The sequence below is a fragment of the Trachypithecus francoisi genome, unplaced genomic scaffold (genome assembly GCF_009764315.1).
Source record: "Trachypithecus francoisi isolate TF-2019V2 unplaced genomic scaffold, Tfra_2.0 Contig00586, whole genome shotgun sequence".
Lineage (NCBI taxonomy): Eukaryota > Metazoa > Chordata > Mammalia > Primates > Cercopithecidae > Trachypithecus > Trachypithecus francoisi.
In genome coordinates this window covers 7121710-7141197 of record NW_022680749.1, presented here as the reverse complement: position 1 = coordinate 7141197, position 19488 = coordinate 7121710, and positions in this window count along the sequence as shown.

The window sequence follows — 19488 nt, the reverse complement described above, 5'->3', positions numbered from 1 at the left end:
TTGCAGTGAGCCGAGATCGTGCCACTGTACTCTAGCATGGATGACAGAGTGAGACTCTATCTGGAAAAAAAAAAAAAAATGTCTAAAAATAGCAGATGTTGGTGAGGTTGCAAACACTTATAAATTGCTGGTAGGACTGTAAATTAATTCAGCCACTGTTGAAAGCAGATTGGAAATTTCTCTAAAAACTTAAAACAAAACTACCATTTGACCCAGCAATCCTGTTACTGAGTATATACTCAAAGGAATACAAATCATTCTACCAAAAAGATACATGCACTCATATCTTCATCGCAGCACTATTCACAGTAGCAAATACACGGACTCAATCTAGACACCTATCAATGGTAGGCTGGAAAAAGGAAAATGTGGTACATACATAGCATATAATACTACGCAACCACAGATGAAGCAAAATCAGTTCTTACCAGCAACATGCATGCAGCTGGAGGCCATTATCCTAAGTGAATTAACACAGGAACAGAAAACCAAATACCACATGTTATCACTTATAAGTGGAAGCTAAACATTGAGTACACATGGGCACAAAGGTGAGACCAATAGACACTGAGGCCTACTTACAGGGAGAGGGTAGGTGGAGGGTGACGTTCAAAAAACTACCTTTCGGGTACTATGCTCACTACCTGAGTGACGAAATCATTTGTACACCAAACTATGGTGATACAAAATTTACCCGTCTAACAAACCACACAAAGACCCCCTGCATCTAAAATACAAGTTGAAAAAAATTAAAATTTGCTTGTTTTTAAAAAGTTATGCAGAAAAGACAGAGCAAGATGGTCAAATAAAAGTCTCCAGCAATTATTTCCTTCACAGGAGCACCAAATTTAACAACTACCTACAAATAAGAGCATCTTTATAAGAAGCAAAAATCAGGTTAGCAATCATAATACCTGGTTTTGACATCAAATTAAGGAAAGAGGCACTGAAGAGGAGCGCAAAGGTAGTCTTGAATTGCCTATACCACCCTTCCCTGATTCCCCTACAGTGGCTGCATGGCACAGAGCCAAGTTCAATCTGCGAACTTAGGGGAGGGAGAGTATATGATTGGAGGACTTTGCATTGGAGCCCAGTGTGGACCTGTCACAGCGGAAAGCAATACCAGGCAGAACTTAGCCATCATATACAGAGGAAGAATTTAGATCAGCTCTAACCAGAGGCAAATCATCCATCCCAACTTTTGGAACCTGAGTTCTGTCAAGCCCTGCTACTATGACCTAAAATTTCCCCAGGGTCTTAATAAACTTAAAAAACAGTCTAGTCCACAAAGACTGCAATTCCTGGGCAAGTCCTGGTGTTGGGCTGGCTGAGAGACAGTGGACTTTGGGAGCACACGACCTAGTCAGATACCAGCTGAGGCGGCCAAGGGAGTGCTTGTGTTTCCCTTCCCCAACCCCAAAAAGTGTAGCTCACAGCTATGGGAGAGATTCCTTCCCTCTGCTTGAGAAGAGAAATGAGAGAAAAGAGGACTTTGTCTTATAACTTGGATACCAGTTAAGCTACAGTAGGATAGGGCACTAGGCAGAGTCCAGGCCCTAGCTCCTAAGACAACATTTACAGATGTACTTTGTGCCAGAAGGGAAGCCACTGCCCAGAAAAGACTGAAGCAATCCTGGCAGAATTCATTACCTGCTGACTAAAGAGTCCTTGGGCCTTCCATAATCAGCAATGGTAGCCAGGTAGTACTCGCGGCAGGCTTTGGGTGAGACTCAGAGCTGTGCTGGCTTTAGGTGTGACCCAGCACATTTCCAGCTGTGGTGGCTACAGGGAGAGACTGCTTCTGCTTGAGGAAAGGAGAGTGTAAAGGGGACTTTGCCTTGCAGCTTGGGTACCAGTTCAGCCACAGTGGGGTAGAGCACCAAGTGGACTCCTGACCTGAGGTCCCCAACTTTTGGCTTTGGTTCTTATATGGCATTTCTGGAACTGCCCTGGGTAAGAGGGGAGCCCATTTCCCTAAAGAGAGTCCCAGGCCTGGCAGCATTCACCAAATAATGACCGAAGAGTCCTTGGACCTTGAGTGAACATTGGCAGTGCCAGGCAATACTCGCCATGGGCCTAAGTGGTGGTGGCCATGGGGAATTCTGCTTGAGGAAAGGGCAGGGAAGAGTGGGGAGGGCATTGCCTTGCAGCTTAGGTGCCAGCTCAGCCAGAGTAGAATAGAGTGCCAGGTAGATTCCTAAGGTTCCTGTCTCCAGGCCTTGGCTCCAGAGAGTATCTCCAGATTCATTCAGGGCTGGGAGAAACTCACTGCCCTGAAGGGAAAGAAATAAGCCTGGCTGGTCTTGCCACCTGCTAATTGTAGAGCCCTTGGGCCTAAAGTAAACATAGGCAATAGCCAGGCATTTGTCACTGCAGGTCTTGGATGCATCCCAGTGCTGTGCTGGCTTTGGGTCTGACCCAGTGTAGTCCCAGGGATGGAGGCCACAGGGGTGCTGTGTCACCCACTCACGCAGGTCCAGGCAGCTCAGCACAGAGAGAGAGACTGTTTATCAATAGGAAAGTAAGAGAAGAGAAGAAGAAGAATTGTCGGTAAACCAGGCAATTATCCTGAATTTTTACCCCAGACCACCAAGACAGTACATTTATGAGTCTGGAAGAGCCACAGTGTTACAGATACAGCTGCAGTGGCCAAAACAGATACAGCTGCGGTGACCAAAGATTTTGATCACAACACCCAAGTCCCTTTAAATACTTGTAAAGCCTTCCCAAGAAGGATGGGTAAAAACAAGCCCAGACTGTGAAGACTACAATAAATACCTAAGTCCTCAATGCCCAGACACCAACAAACATCCACAAGCATCAAGACCACCCAGGAAAACATAATTTCACCAAATGCACTAAATAAGGCCTCAAGAGCAATCCTGGAGAGACAGACATCTATGACTTTTCAGACAGAGAATTTAAAATTTTGAGGAAGCTCAATGAACTCCAAGATAATACAGAGAAGGAATTCAGAATCCTGTCAGATAAATTTAACAAAGAGACTGAAATAATTACAAAGAATCTTCTTCAACACCAGACCTGTCCTACAAGAAGTGGTAGCTAAAGAGAGTTCTTCAATCTGAAAGAAAAAGACCTTAATGGGCAATAAGAACTCATCTGAAGGTAAAAAACTCACTGATAATAGTGAGTACACAAAACACAGAATATTGTAAACTGTAATTGTAGTGTGTAAGCTACTCATATTTTGAGTAGAATACTAAAGGATGAATCTACTAAAAATAACTACAGAAACCTTTCAAGAAATAGACAGTATAGTAAGATATAAGAAGAAACAACAAAAAAGTTTAAAAGTGGGGGGATGAAGTTAATGTGTGGAGTTTTTTTTATTAGTTTTCTCTGTGTTTGTTTGTTTATGCAATCAGTGTTATGTTTTCATCAGTTTACAGATAGAATAAATTATAAGTAATCAGTTTAAAGATAGTATAAATAATAAGATAGCGTAAGTTATAAAATTTTATTTACAAGCCTCGTGGTGACCTAAAATCAAAAAGCATACAACAGGTACATAGAAAATAAAAAGCAAGAAACTAAAACATACCAGCTGAGAAAACTGTCTTCACAAAAAAAGAAGACAGGAAGGAAGGAAAGAAGGAGGAGTAGAAGACCACAAAACAACCGTAAAACACATAAAAAAATGCCACGAGTAAGTCCTTGCCAATCAATAATAACATTGAATGTAAATGTACTCAACCCTCTAATCAAAAGACATAGAGTGGGTGAATGAATAAATAAGCAAGTTCTAATGATCTGTTGCCTACCAGAAACACACTTTACTTATAAATGCGCACATGTCTTTTTACATGACTATAACATAGTTTTTGGTTTTTGGAAAAGATAAACAAAACCATAGAATAGTCATGCAAAAAGATATTCCACACAAATGAAATTCGAAAAAGAGCAGGAGTAGCTGCAGTGATATCAGACAAAATAGATGTCAAGACCAACAGTACAAAAAGAAACAAAAAAAGGTCATCATATAATGATAAAGGGGTCAATTCAGCAAGAGGATGTAACAATCCTGAATATATATTCACTCAACAGATACATAAAGCAAATATTATTAGAGCTAAAGAGAACAATAGACCTTAATACAATAGTAGCTGGAGACTTCAACACCCCACTTTTAGTATAGGACAGATCATCCAGACAGAAAATCAACAAAGTAACATAGGATTTAATCAGCACTATATACCAAATGGACCTGACGGATATTTACAGAACATTTCATCCAATGGCTGCAGAACGCACATTCTTCCTCTCAGCACATGGATCATTCTCAAGGATAGACCATATGGTAGGCCACAAAACAAGCCTTAAAACATTCAAAAACATTGACCAAAAAAAAAAATCGAGAAATCAATAGCAAGATGAGTTTTGGAAACTGCACAAACATGGAAATTAAACAATATGCTCCTGAATGACAAATGGACCAATGAAGAAATTAAGAAGGAAATTTTAAAATGTCTTGAAATGAAAGAAAATGGAAACAAAAAATACCAAAACCTATGGGATTCAGTGAAAGCAGTACTAAGAGGAAAGTTTATAGCAATTAGCACCTACATCAAAACAGTAGAAAAACATCAAATAAACAATATAACAACGCATCTTAAAGAAAGAAAAAAGCAAGAGCAAAACAGACACAAAATTGGTGGAAGAAAATAAATAATGAAGGTCAGAACAGAAATAAATGAAATTGAAACAAATAAATACAAATAATCAATGAAACAAAAAGTTTGTTTTTAGAAAAGATAAACAAAACTGGAAAACTTTTAGCCTGACTAAGAAACAAAGAGGCCTAAATAAATAAAATCAGAGGTTAAAAATGAAACATTACTATGGATACTGCAGAAATTCAAAGGATCAATCGTGGCTGCTATGAGCAACTATATTCCAATAAATTGGAAAATCTAGAGGAAATGGATAAATTCCTAGGTACATACAACCTACTAAAATTGAACCATGGAGAATCCAAAACCTGAACAGACAGAAAACAAGTAATGAGATTGAAGCCTGTAATAAAAAATAAAAATAAAAAAGCTAATGGCTTTACTGCTGAATTTAACTAAACATTTAAACAAAAACTAATACCAATCCTACTCAGACTATTCTGAAAAATAGACTAGGACGGAATACTTCCAAACTTATCATATGAGGCCAGTATGACTCTGATGCCAAAACCAAAGAAAGGCACACCAAAAAAAGAAAATTGGCCGGGCGCGGTGGCTCAAGCCTGTAATCCCAGCACTTTGGGAGGCCGAGACGGGCGGATCACGAGGTCAGGAGATCGAGACCATCCTGGCTAATACGCTGAAACCCCGTCTCTACTAAAAATACAAAAACTAGCCGGGCGAGGTGGCTGGCGCCTGTAGTCCCAGCTACTCGGGAGGCTGAGGCAGGAGAATGGCGTAAACCCAGGAGGCAGAGCTTGCAGTGAGCTGAGATCTGGCCACTGCACTCCAGTCCGGGCGACAGAGCGAGACTCCGTCTCAAAAAAAAAAAAAAAAAAAAAAAAAAAAAAAAAAAGAAAATTGCAGGCCAATATCCCTGAAGAACATTGATGCAAAAGTCCTCAATAAAATACTAGGAAACCAAATGCTACAACACATTAAAATGATCATCCATTATGATCAGGTGGGATTTATTCCAGGAAATGCAAGGGTAATTAACATATGAAAATCAATCAATGTGTTACATCATATCAACAGAGTAAAGGACAAAAATCATATGATCATTTCAATTGATGCTGAAAAACCATTTGAAAAAATTCAACGTCTCTTCATGGAAAAACCCCTCAAAAAACTGAGTATAGAACAAATATACCTCAACATAATAAAAACTGTATACAGTAGACTCACAGCTAGTATCATTATCAAGTGGGGAAAAATTGAAAGCCTTTCCTCTAAGATCAGGAACACAACAAGGATGCCCACTTTCACCACTGTTATTCAACCTAGTACTGGAAGTCCTAGCTAGAGCAATCGGACAAGAGAAAGAAATAAAAGGCTTCCAAATTGAAAAGGAAGAAGCCAAGTCATCCTTGTTTACAGATGATATGATCCTGTATTTAGAAAAACCTAAGACTTCACACACACACACACACACACAAACTATGAGAACTGATAAACAAATTCAGTAAAGTTTCAGGATATAAAATCAACATACAATAATCAGTAGTATTTTGATGTGCCATCAGTGAACAAATTGAAAAACAAAAAAGTCATCTCATTTAGTAGCTAAAAATAATATACCCAGGAATTAACCAAAGAAGTGAAATAGCTTTACAATGAAAACTAAAAACCACTGATGTAAGAAATTGAAGAGGATACCAAAAAGAGAGGAAAATATTCCATGTTTATGGATTAGAAGAATCAATATTGTTAAAATGTGCATACTACCCAAATAAATAATCTACATACTTAATGCAATCTCTATAAAAATAACAATGATATTCTTCACATAAATAGAAAAATAATCCTAAAATTTATATGAAACCACAAAAGACCCAGAATAGTGAAGTAATCCTGAGCAAAAAGAGCAAAGTGAGAGGAATCACATGATCTGACTTCGCATTATACTACTGTGCTACAGTAACCCGAACAGCATGGTACTGGCATAAAAAAGGACATATAGACCAATGGAACAGAATAGATAACCCATAAATAAATCCATGTATCTACAGTGAACTTATTTTTTACAAAGGTGCCAAGAACATGCAATGAAAAAAGGACAGTCTCTTCAATAAATGGTGCTATCCATAAACAGGAGAATGAAAGTAGAGCCATATTTCTCATCATATACACAAATCAAATCAAAATGTATTACAAATATAAATATAAGACCTAAAACTATGAAACTACTAAAAGAAAACATTGGGGAAACTCTATAAGATATTGGTCTGGACAAAGATATCTTGAGTAATGCCCCAAAAGAACAGGCAACTGAAGCAAAAATAGACAAATGGGATCACATCAAGTTAAAAAGCATCTGCACAGCAAAGGAAACAGTCAATGAAGTGAAGAGGCAATCAATAGAGTGGGAGAAAATGTGTGCAAGCCATCCATCTGACAAACGATTAATAACCAGAATATATAATGAGCTCAAACAAGTGTATGGGAAAAAATCTAATAATCCAATGAAAGAATGGGCATGAGATAGAAATACTTTTCTCAAAATAAGACATACAAATGGTAAACAGTTATGCTCAATATCACTGATCATCAGAGAAATGCAAATCAAAACTACAATAAGTTATCATTTACCCCAGCTAAAATTGCTTTTATCCAAAAGATAGGCAATAGCAAATGCCAGTGAAAACATGGAGATAAAGAACCCTTAAACACTGTTGGTGGGAATGGAAATTAGTACAACCACTATGAAGAACAGTTTAGAGGTTCCTCAAAAAACTAAAAAAAGAGCTGCCATATGATCCAGGAATCCCATTGCTAGGTATACACCCAAAAGATAGGAAACCATTATATTGAAGGGATATCTGCACTCCCATGTTAATTGCAACAGCTAAGATTTGGAAGCAACCTAAATGTTCATTAACAGATGAATGAATAAAGAAAATTGGTACATATACATAATGGAATACTATTCATCCATATAAAAGAATGAGATCCTGTCATTTTTAACAACATGGGTGGAACTGGAGGCCATTATGTTAAATGAAATAAGCCAGGCACAGAAAGACAAACTTTGCTTGTTCTCACTTATTTGTGGTAGCTAAAAAACAATGAAAACAATTGAACTCAGGTAGATAGAAAGTAGAATGATGGTTACCAGAGGCTGAGAAGCGTATTGGGGGTGGGGTTGGGGTGGGGGTGGGGGCTAGAGGTGGGGCTGGTTAATGGGTACAAAACTATACTTAGAAAGAATAAATAAGATCTAGTATTTGATAGCACAACAGGGTAGCTACAATCAACAACAATTTATTGTACATTTAAAAATAACTCAAAGAGTATAATTTGATTTTGTAACACAAAGAAAGGATAAATGCTTAAAGTGATGAATAACCCATTTACTCTGATGTGATGATTTTCATGCATTGCATGCCTGTATTAAAATGTCTCATGTACCCCATAAATGTATATACCTATTATATACCCACAAATTTTTTAAAAAAACATTAACCATGTGCACATGCACACACACACATACAAAATAAAGCGATAGAAGAAAAAAAGACTGAAGTTCAAATTCTGTCTTTACCTTCCGAGCTATGTAACTGGAGGGGGTGGGGGTTTCGGGAGAAGAGGAAATACTTAACTTCTCTGAACCTTAGTTGCATAACTTGTAAAATGGAGACATAAATACTTAGTTCACAAGTTTTTGTTGGAATAAGACAATGTATCTAAAATGTCCAGCTGTGGGCCAGGCACTTGGCAATTGTGCAGCAATATTCATTCTTCTTGGTGGTGATTTTTAACTTATTTTCAACATGGATTTTAAAAAGCTGATGAACAAAATGCGCTGCTTCCTAGACAAATTTGTTTGCAAGCCGAATTTAGTAAATAATTTTAGAGGGTTCCAAGCTCCTTGAAGACCATCTATAGGTTCCTTATTTCTCAAGGGGTTATCAGTGGGAACACATTAGGGATTTAGATCTCTGTGCTGCACCTCTGCATTAAAATCTCAGGCATGAGTACAGTCCTCCACATTTCAAAAATCCCTCCCACCAAGTAATTCATGCACACTCACTGCCTCATGTTAAATGACCACAGTTAAGATGCCCAACCTGCCATTCTGGGTTGCTGCAGAAGAATGCTACCAACGTGCACTTGGAATGTGTGTGTATGTGCTTGGCTTGGCTTTTCAACCAGACAGCAAGCTCCCAAGTAGTGGAACTCTCTTCAACATCTTCCTTTGCATGCACACATGGTATAGGTGCTCTGACTTGAGTGCCTTCTTCATTAAGGCTGTTCAGTTCTTGGTGTTGCAGGAAAATTAGCCACATGTGATGGCTTCTATTAGAGTCCAGCAGACGCTGTCTGTATTTGAGTTTGTAATGAATGAATAGTTTGCAATCTGTTCCTTGGAAAAAATGCAGTATCTGAGATTTCCCAAGTCCCTCTGTGAGTATCAAATAGTTCCTGGTTAAGTCAATGCTACAAAGTCAAAGACACAAAATCAGCAAAGTTTAAATCCCCTATAGATTTGATTCAATTGTGCCTTCAACAAATGCCTATGTACTTTATCTGCATAATAAATGCCTTTGAAATATAATTCTTGTGGATATTGCTGGGATTCAGAACATACTGCCCCAAGATATGGCACCTTGGAACTTGAAAAAATAGCAAAAGCAGGAAGGTCACTCTCACCTTACACTGCCCTTCTCCCTTGAAGTAGGTCCTAAGACCCTCATTCAAGAGGTACCTTCCCTATACCCAGAGGAAAGAAGCTTTCTTATCTTCAAAGACACAGAAATGTCGAGAGGAATCTGAACAAATAGGCTTTGCTAAGTTCTCCTCAATTACCACCATTAGATCATACCACCATTGTCCAATTCTGCTTGCTCATGTCCATCCACCTCATCAAACCCAGCATTAAAAATAAACGTGTTTGGATTTTTTTTTTTTTTTCTTTAGGACAGAGTCTAGCTCTGTCTCTCAGACTGGAATGCAGAGCTGCAATCAAAGCTCACTGCAGCCTCGAACCCTTGGCCTCCCCAGTGGCTGGGACAACAGGTCTTTGGATCTTCATTTCTGAAGGCTTCTGTGTCACATCAAACTTACATTAAATAAATTTGTAATGTTTCTCTCCTGCTAATCTGTCTGTGTCAGCTCTGTCAGGGACCCCAAGAGGGTTGAGAAAAACCTTCCTCCCATATTATATAAATATATATGGAAAAAATAATCACACGTCATTCCATTGCCTGGAGATAGTCACCTTTAAGTTTTCATGATTATCCGTTCATGTCTATATAGAGATACATTTAGATATGGAAGGAAACATAGGTCATTTCCTCGGGAAGCCTCTCCCTGATCTTCCACCCACAGCCCAGTCTAAATAAGGATTTCCTGCTATATCAGTTCATAGCATCTGTACTTTTTCTTGATATTCCTTATTAGAGTAGAAAATATTTAATTAATTGTTATATTTATTTTCTGCTGCATCTATTCATCATGAGAGAAACTCACTGTGGTAATGACATTGAGTACATTACTATATGCCCAGCATTTAGATGAGTGCTAGGATATAGTTGGACAAATATTCAATACATATTTTTTCAGTTAACAAAATGTGACATTATGAGTGTGTACATATGTTTCTAAAGTCAGTGAGCTGCCATCTTAATCATATTACCAAATGCCATAAAGAAAGAATCACCTGGAAACAAACGAGGCCAGTGTAGCTCTTGTTAGAAACCACTGGATCTTGCAAGCTTGAAACAGAATACAGAATAGGTACTTCACAACACACATGCACATACACACACACACACACACGCACACCACACGTTTGTGAAAGACAGTATGAGGCACAGAAGGTTCCTGGCTGACCTGACCCTGGTCTGTTCACCATTAAAAAAAGCATCAGTTAAGAACTGACTCAGGGTGGGGGACAGGCACCCACTCAGCTAACTCTAGATCTCAGGCCAGATGCCTGTTGGTGTTCAGTGAAAGTTCATTAGGCTTCCAGTGAAGGCATGACTATGATTTCCTACAAATGACACTACTCATGATATTAGGAATCTCTCTGGAGTGCAAGAATTCAGTTTGAATTGTCAACAGAAAGACATGTGAATATGTGCAAAGTCATCTTCTTGGAGCCTCAGTTTCTTTATCTTTAAAATGAGGGTAATAAGACCCACTGCAAAATGGAATATATATATGGTACATGTAAAACACAGTATTCGTCCTTGAGGATGCAAAGATGCCTTCAGCAAAGTCCTTGTCCTCCAGTATATACATATACATGTATATTTATGTGTGTGTGTGTATGAAGTGATTTTATTATCTTGAATAATAGTATTATATTTATACTGCAGTTCAAAAAGCTAGATTAGTTTAGAAAGAAACTATTTTGTGAGCATGAAAAGCAAAACTTGATCCTTCTGTTGATAATAATTTATTTAACACCAGGTTTGTGCAAGGTGCTGTGATATATATGATGCATATGATGTCATATGATATATGATGCATATTTAGATATATGTATATAACATGTGTGTGATATACAAGATACATAGAAATATATGAATTATATATACAGGTTAATATACAAAAGTTTATTGACTTATTTATATACACATAGGTGGATTGATCTTCAAAACATCATATTGAGTGGAAATATCATAAGATATATTAACATACAATCAACCTGGGAGGCAGAGGTTGCAGTGAGCCGAGATCACACCATTGCACTCCAGCCTGGGCAACAAGAGCAAAACTCTGTCTCAGAAAAATAAAATTAGGTGCAATAAGACAGCAATAAATAGTTCACATCACTACATATAAAGAGAAAGGTGCATTTAAAATACATTAGAATGGCTACCTATTAGGAATGCCAATGGAAGTGGAGTCTGGGAATAAACTACATAAATGAAAAAATGTTTTCAAGTGTTCTTGCATGGACTGATGATAACACAGCACAAACTGAAGAGGAAGACAACCTCAAACCTCTCTTCACTCCCACCTCCCACAGGAAACCAGCACAGTAAACTTACCTGTTCTAACACTTGCTGTTATTGACAGTTAAGGGCAGAACATGAAGGCTGTAAAGTGATCTATCAGAGCTATTACTGATGTCATCCATATTCTGCATCTCTATCCAAAACATACTGGCTCTAGGAAATAGAAGTCTGACAAGCATTATGTAAATTTCATTTTCCTCATGTCATCTTCTTCGGAAGCTGAAGAAATCTTAAAAGCCTTGGACTGCTGCCACCAAACATAACTAGCTGCCATTGCATTACCTTTCTGACTACGCAGCCATTAAAATTTGCGTCTTTACTGGATTGTTTTTAGAGTTAAGAAACGCATTTCTATGAATGAAACTGGACGCGCAAGGCTACACAGAATAGGATTCTATTTACATAAAATATCTAGAAGAGTTTATCTCATTAAGACAGAAATCAGATTAGTGGTTTCCAGGGGCTGAGGAGAGGGGGGGTGAGGAGTGATCACTTAATGGATTTTTTTTTTTTGAGGTGATGAAAATGTTTTGGCACTGGATGGAAGTGGTGATTGCACAACATTGTGAATGTGCTAAATACCACTAAATTGTATACATTAAAATGGTTCATTGTTATGTGATTTTCACCTCAATTGAAAACAAAAAGGGGAAAAGGAGAAAGGGACTTTCCACATTCTGAGTTCTTAAGAAAGTCCTTTCTCAGTGAAAGGATGACTAAGGTGTTATGCATAGGTCAGTTGAATGCTGAGTGAGCAGGCGGCGGGGTGGAAAAAGGCCACAGGCACAAGTAGAATACGGGAGGATGGGGTGTAGAAAGTGCTGCAGTGGGGACCATCCCTCATACTGATTCAGGGTCTCACTAATCGAGCAAATGCTCTTCTGCAGCTCTCTGCACTGCAACTGAGTTCAGCATTCATGCCATACCCACTTCTCGTCAATTATCTCTTTCCCCAAAGGGGTGTCCACTCCCTGAAGGCTAGCCCTTCAGCTTTGTCCTGTGGCACCACCTCCCCCAAGGCTTTGTCCTATCCTGAGGCCAATCCATTTGAGCATCTGGTGCATGTGAAACACAATATTCGTCCTTAAGGATTCAAAGATGCCTTCAGCAAAGTCCTTGATCTCCAGTAGGACCAAGTCTATGTGGTCTGGATTCCTGTGATCTCCCTGAGCTCATCCACTGCAGCTGTGCTGGCCTCTTTGCTATGCCTCCTGAGTGCCTGGCATGCTCTGGCCCTAGACCCTTACTCTAGTGATTTTCTCTGTTTGGACAACTCTTCTTCAAGTCTTTGTTCCAATCTCACAGAGGCCTCTTCTCACCATCCTATTTAATAATACACCTTGCTTCTTCCCCTCACTGACTTCTCCCCAATCTCCTATACCCTGCATTACTTACCAGATCATATATCCCTTCCGAACATAAAGTATTTTATGCAATCATTATGTTTATTATTTATCCATCTCCTGCTGCTAGAATCTCAGCCTCACAATAGCAGTCTTCGGATATTTTACTCACATTTTAATTAAAGGCCTAGCATGGTTCCTGCTAGAAAACAATTGCTGCTCAATAAATATTTGCTGAAAGATTTAAAAGTCCATGGTTCAATTTAAGCACTTTCCTTTCTCTATCAATGTGAAATTTGAATACAGCAAGTTTCTGTAGCTGCCTCTGACAACTTTGCTAACACTCTTCTTTGCTGTTAACTAAGAGGAGAGTTGAATATCCACATCCAGGTGCTGGGGATATCATATTTGAGCTATTGCACCCTGGCCACAGGCCCAATGTGCCAGACTGCACATCTCTCCTGCTATACTCACCTTTAAACTATATCCTCTCTTAGGGCAACAGCTCAGCAGGGAGCACCCTCTAAGGAATAAGGGGGCTAAGTCTCTCTTAAAGACCCTGAAAATGCTGCCAGTGCTGGTTGAAAAACCCTGGTGATCTGTGACATCTGTAGTGACAGAAAACTCTGGGAGGTTTATGGAACCTCATTGCTAAATTTCCTGCACAACTGTTTCAGCAGAGTGAAGCCCATGATTCAGCCATTACTAAATGGCACTGGCCACTTATTAGGTGACAAAAATGAGCCTATGGGGGTACAAAGGCAAAGCTCAGGTCAATTCTATTGAGTCTACTGGGTCCTATAACCAAATATCCCTATAAATGGAGTGAGATTTCTAGGGATGCTCTACAGATTACCTCCATCAAAGATTCACATAACTATTGTTATCTGACTATTATCCAATTAACACCCCAACAATTGCTGTGAACATAAGGAGGTGAACAAAATATAGACTTCTGCCCTCAGTTAATCTAAGAGTAGTAGAGTGTTTGTAAAACTTTTATTCAAAATAGAGAAAAATAGAGGGGCGGAGCAAGATGGCCGAATAGGAACAGCTCCAGTCTCCAACTCCCAGCGCGAGCGACACAGAAGACAGGTGATTTCTGCATTTTCAACTGAGGTACTGGGGTCATCTCTCTAGGGAGTGCCGGACAATCGGTGCTGGTCAGCTGCTGCAGCCTGACCAGCATGAGCTGAAGCAGGGCGAGGCATCGCCTCACCTGGAAGCGCAAGGGGAAAGGAAATCCCTTTTCCTAGCCAGGGGAACTGAGACACACAACACCTGGAAAATCGGGTAAATCCCACCCCAATACTGCGCTTTAAGGAAACAGGCACACCAGGAGAATATATCCCATACCTGGCCGGGAGGGTCCCACGCCCACGGAGCCTCCCTCACTGCTAACACAGCCGTCTGCGGCGATCTATCCGCAAGGCAGCAGCGAGGCTGGGGGAGGGGCGCCCGCCATTGCTGAGGCTTAAGTAGGTAAACAAAGCCGCTGGGAAGCTCCAACTGGGTGGAGCTCACAGCAGCTCAAGGAAGCCTGCCTGTCTCTGTAGACTCTACCTCTGCGGACAGCGCACAGCTGCAGTCCATTAGGGGAAAGAGCGGGCCGGTGCAGACGCGAATGACTCTGTCTGACAGCTTTGGGGAGAGCCGTGGATCTCCTAACGCGGAACTTGAGATCTGACAACGGACAGACTGCCTGCTCAGGTGGGTCCCTGACCCCTGAGTAGCCTAGCTGGGAGACATCCCCCACTAGGGGCAGTCTGACACCCCACACCTCACAGGGTGGAGTCACCCCTGAGAGGAAACTTCCAAAGAAAGAATCAGACAGGTACACTCGCTGTTCGGCAATATTCTATCTTCGGCAACCTCTGCTGCTGACACCCAGGAAAACAGGGTCTGGAGTGGACCTCAAGCAATCTCCAACAGACCAACAGACAGTCCTTCTGACTGTCAGACGGAAAACTATCAAACAGGAAGGACACCTATACCAAAACCCCATCAGTACGTCACCATCATCAAAGACCAGAGACAGATAGAACCACAAAGATGGGGAAGAAGCAGGGCAGAAAAGCTGGAAATTCAAAAAATAAGAGCACATCTCCCCCTGCAAAGGAGCGCAGCCCATCGCCAGCAACGGATCAAAGCTGGTCAGAGAATGACTTTGACGAGATGAGAGAAGAAGGCTTCAGTCCATCAAACCTCTCAGAGCTAAAGGAAGAATTACGTACCCAGCGCAAAGAAACTAAAAATCTTGAAAGAAAAGTGGAAGAATTGACAGCTAGACTAATTAATGCAGAGAAGATCATAAACGAAATGACAAAGATGAAAACCATGACACGAGAAATACGTGACAAATTCACAAGCTTCAGTAACCGACTCGATCAACTGGAAGAAAGAGTATCAGCGATTGAGGATCAAATGAATGAAATGAAGCGAGAAGAGAAACCAAAAGAAAAAAGAAGAAAAAGAAATGAACAAAGCCTGCAAGAAGTATGGGATTATGTAAAAAGACCAAATCTACGTCTGATTGGGGTGCCTGAAAGTGAGGGGGAAAATGGAACCAACTTGGAAAACACTCTTCAGGATATCATCCAGGAGAATTCCCCAACCTAGTAGGGCAGGCCAACATTCAAATTCAGGAAATACAGAGAACGCCACAAAGATACTCCTCCAGAAGAGCAACTCCAAGACACATAATTGCCAGATTCACCAAAGTTGAAATGAAGGAAAAAATCTTAAGGGCAGCCAGAGAGAAAGGTCGGGTAACCCACAAAGGGAAGCCCATCAGGCTAACAGCAGACCTCTCGTCAGAAACTCTACAAGCCAGAAGAGAGTGGGGGCCAATATTCAACGTTCTTAAAGAAAAGAATTTTCAACCCAGAATTTCATATCCAGCCAAACTAAGCTTCATCAGTGAAGGAGAAATAAAATCCTTTACAGATAAGCAAATGCTTAGAGATTTTGTCACCACCAGGCCTGCCTTACAAGAGACCCTGAAGGAAGCCCTAAACATGGAAAGGAACAACCGGTATCAGCCATTGCAAAAACATGCCAAAATGTAAAGACCATCGAGGCTAGGAAGAAATTGCATCAACTAACGAGCAAAATAACCAGTCAATATCATAATGACAGGATCAAGTTCACACATAACAATATTAACCTTAAATGTCAATGGACTAAATGCTCCAATTAAAAGACACAGACTGGCAAACTGGATAAAGAGTCAAGACCCATCAGTCTGCTGTATTCAGGAGACCCATCTCACATGCAGAGACATACATAGGCTCAAAATAAAGGGATGGAGGAAGATCTACCAAGCAAATGGAGAACAAAAAAAAGCAGGGGTTGCAATCCTAGTCTCTGATAAAACAGACTTTAAACCATCAAAGATCAAAAGAGACAAAGAAGGCCATTACATAATGGTAAAGGGATCAATTCAACAGGAAGAGCTAACTCTCCTAAATATATATGCACCCAATACAGGAGCACCCAGATTCATAAAGCAAGTCCTTAGAGACCTACAAACAGACTTAGACTCCCATACAATAATAATGGGAGACTTCAACACTCCACTGTCAACATTAGACAGATCAACGAGACAGAAAGTTAACAAGGATATCCAGGAATTGAACTCATCTCTGCACCAAGCGGACCTAATAGACATCTATAGAACTCTCCACCCCAAATCAACAGAATATACATTCTTCTCAGCACCACATCGCACTTATTCCAAAATTGACCACATAATTGGAAGTAAAGCACTCCTCAGCAAATGTACAAGAACAGAAATTATAACAAACTGTCTCTCAGACCACAGTGCAATCAAACTAGAACTCAGGACTAAGAAACTCAATCCAAACCGCTCAACTACATGGAAACTGAACAACCTGCTCCCGAATGACTACTGGGTACATAACGAAATGAAAGCAGAAATAAAGATGTTCTTCGAAACCAATGAGAACAAAGATACAACATACCAGAATCTCTGGGACACATTTAAAGCAGTGTGTAGAGGGAAATTTATAGCACTAAATGCCCACAAGAGAAAGCAGGAGAGATCTAAAATTGACACTCTAACATCACAATTAAAAGAACTAGAGAGGCAAGAGCAAACACATTCAAAAGCTAGCAGAAGGCAAGAAATAACTAAGATCAAAGCAGAACTGAAGGAGATAGAGACACAAAAAACCCTCCAAAAAATCAATGAATCCAGGAGTTGGTTTTTTGAAAAGATCAACAAAATTGACAGACCGCTAGCAAGACTAATAAAGAAGAAAAGAGAGAGGAATCAAATAGTCGCAATAAAAAATGATAAAGGGGATATCACCACTGACCCCACAGAAATACAAACAACCATCAGAGAATACTATAAATGCCTCTACGCAAATCAACTAGAAAATCTAGAAGAAATGGATAATTTCCTGGACACTTACACTCTCCCAAGACTAAACCAGGAAGAAGTTGAATCCCTGAATAGACCAATAGCAGGCTCTGAAATTGAGGCAACAATTAATAGCCTACCCACCAAAAAAAGTCCAGGACCAGATGGATTCACAGCTTGAAACTATTTCAATCAATAGAAAAAGAGGGAATCCTCCCTAACTCTTTTTATGAGGCCAACATCATCCTGATACCAAAGCCTGGCAGAGACACAACAAAAAAAGAGAATTTTAGACCAATATCCCTGATGAACATCAATGCAAAAATCCTCAATAAAATACTGGCAAACCGGATTCAGCAGCACATCAAAAAGCTTATCCACCATGATCAAGTGGGCTTCATCCCTGGGATGCAAGGCTGGTTCAACATTCGCAAATCAATAAACGTAATCCAGCATATAAACAGAACCAAAGACAAGAACCACATGATTATCTCAATAGATGCAGAAAAGGCTTTTGACAAAATTCAACAGCCCTTTATGCTAAAAACGCTCAATAAATTCGGTATTGATGGAACGTACCTCAAAATAATAAGAGCTATTTATGACAAACCCACAGCTAATATCATACTGAATGGGCAAAAACTGGAAAAATTCCCTTTGAAAACTGGCACAAGACAGGGATGCCCTCTCTCACCACTCCTATTCAACATAGTGTTGGAAGTTCTGGCTAGGGCAATCAGGCAAGAGAAAGAAATCAAGGGTATCCAGTTAGGAAAAGAAGAAGTCAAATTGTCCCTGTTTGCAGATGACATGATTGTATATTTAGAAAACCCCATTGTCTCAGCCCAAAATCTCCTTAAGCTGATAAGCAACTTCAGCAAAGTCTCAGGATACAAAATTAATGTGCAAAAATCACAAGCATTCTATACACCAGTAACAGACAAGCAGAGAGCCAAATCAGGAATCAACTTCCATTCACAATTGCTTCAAAGAGAATAAAATACCTAGGAATCCAGCTTACAAGGGATGTAAAGGACCTCTTCAAGGAGAACTACAAACCACTGCTCAGTGAAATAAAAGAGGACACAAACAAATGGAAGAACATACCATGCTCATGGATAGGAAGAATCAATATCGTGAAAATGGCCATACTGCCCAAGGTTATTTATAGATTCAATGCCATCCCCATCAAGCTACCAATGAGTTCTTCACAGAATTGGAAAAAACGGCTTTAAAGTTCATATGGAACCAAAAAAGAGCCCGCATTGCCAAGACAATCCTAAGTCAAAAGGACAAAGCTGGAGGCGTCACGCTACCTGACTTCAAACTATACTACAAGGCTACAGTAACCAAAACAGCATGGTACTGGTACCACAACAGAGATATAGACCAATGGAACAGAACAGAGTCCTCAGAAATAATACCACACATCTACAGCCATCTGATCTTTGACAAACCTGAGAGAAACAAGAAATGGGGAAAGGATTCCCTATTTAATAAATGGTGCTGGGAAAATTGGCTAGCCATAAGTAGAAAGCTGAAACTGGATCCTTTCCTTACCCCTTATACGAAAATTAATTCAAGATGGATCAGAGACTTAAATGTTAGACCTAATACCATAAAAACCCTAGAAGAAAATCTAGGTAGTACCATTCAGGACATAGGCATGGGCAAGGACTTCATGTCTAAAACACCAAAAGCAATGGCAGCAAAAGCAAAAATTGACACATGGGATCTAATTAAACTAAAGAGCTTTTGCACAGCAAAAGAAACTACCATCAGAGTGAACAGGCAACCTACAGAATGGGAGAAAATTTTTGCAACCTACTCATCTGACAAAGGGCTAATATCCAGAATCTACAAAGAACTCATACAAATATACAAGAAAAAAACAAACAACCCCATCAAAAAGTGGGCAAAGGATATGAACAGACATTTCTCAAAAGAAGACATCCATACAGCCAACAGACACATGAAAAAATGCTCACCATCACTCGCCATCAGAGAAATGCAAATCAAAACCACAATGAGATACCATCTCACACCAGTTAGAATGGCAATCATTAAGAAGTCAGGAACAACAGGTGTTGGAGAGGATG